At 38.0% G+C, this 1,014-nt stretch overlaps 1 protein-coding gene across 1 annotated transcript in view; it reads right to left on the reverse strand.

The window, feature by feature from the left end:
* atrnl1b (attractin-like 1b) overlaps positions 1-1,014 on the reverse strand; it is a 69,825-nt gene that overhangs the window by 20,668 nt on the left and 48,143 nt on the right. The gene's annotated exons all lie outside the window — the stretch shown is intronic.

Consider the following 1,014-nt stretch of genomic DNA (forward strand, 5'->3'; position numbering starts at 1 on the left):
TGTGTGTGTGTGTGTGTGTGTGTGTGTGTGTGTGTGTGTGTGTGTACACGTTCTTTTAGCCACAACAAAACTTTTAACCCAGAGAAATTAAGATATAGGGGGTTTTATTTAACTATGCATTTGTTTTGATCGGATGCCTGAAGGACAGTGACAAAACAGATGAGCAAACAGAAAAGTGAGCAGAATTTTAATGCCATGAGCCATCTGCTCGCATTAATTTTTTATTGACTTTAATTCTTTGGATAGGCATGATTCGAACTCACGGCAGCTATCATTCTTGTTTATTTTCATATATCAATTAGAGAATATAAAATTCAGATCCCATAATTATCAATGTCATCCCCGATGGGGATATAAATTGTGAGAGATTTATTAGTAGCCCACATGTCATAAAGGCTGGATACGCACCAAATGAAAACTCCTGCTATTGAGTACCAAACAGCATCCAGGAGAATGTATGGATTCACTGAGGAGATGGAAATGTCAGTTACTCTGATAGAAACCAGAAACCAGCCGATACAGTTTGGGTTAAGGGCAGTGAGATGAATTTGCATATATTTGCCTTTTCCCTAAATTTCCTCCACAGTGTCCTTCCTTCTAACCCTCTCTTATAATTTCCACTGACAATCATCTCATCTATAATCCTTCTTCTTCCCCGTCTTTTTCAGCCCCATCTTTCCAACGTTGAATTTTAATGATTCATATCCACCTTTTCCTTTGGTCATTCACAGTATCTGCACTTTCTCCTTTCTCGTTCTTCTTTCCACTGGGCCATTAAACTTAAATTCACAATTTATCACAATTATCATCTTTACTGTTAATCATATGTATTTCTGACAAAATAATCAAATAGTCAGCCTAAAGCCCTCTAAAAGGAGTTCTAAACATCATGCTGAGAACCTTACAGCCTGCCCTGTACCATCATCAGCCTAATGGTGACACCTGAGCAATCAGAAGGGGTGAGTCAATTTTCTATCCACGTGTAACACGCAATTTAGCAACGCAATTTTAAAT

The sequence above is a fragment of the Pundamilia nyererei genome, unplaced genomic scaffold (assembly GCF_000239375.1).
Source record: "Pundamilia nyererei isolate P.nyererei 1_Seehausen unplaced genomic scaffold, PunNye1.0 scaffold00196, whole genome shotgun sequence".
Lineage (NCBI taxonomy): Eukaryota > Metazoa > Chordata > Actinopteri > Cichliformes > Cichlidae > Pundamilia > Pundamilia nyererei.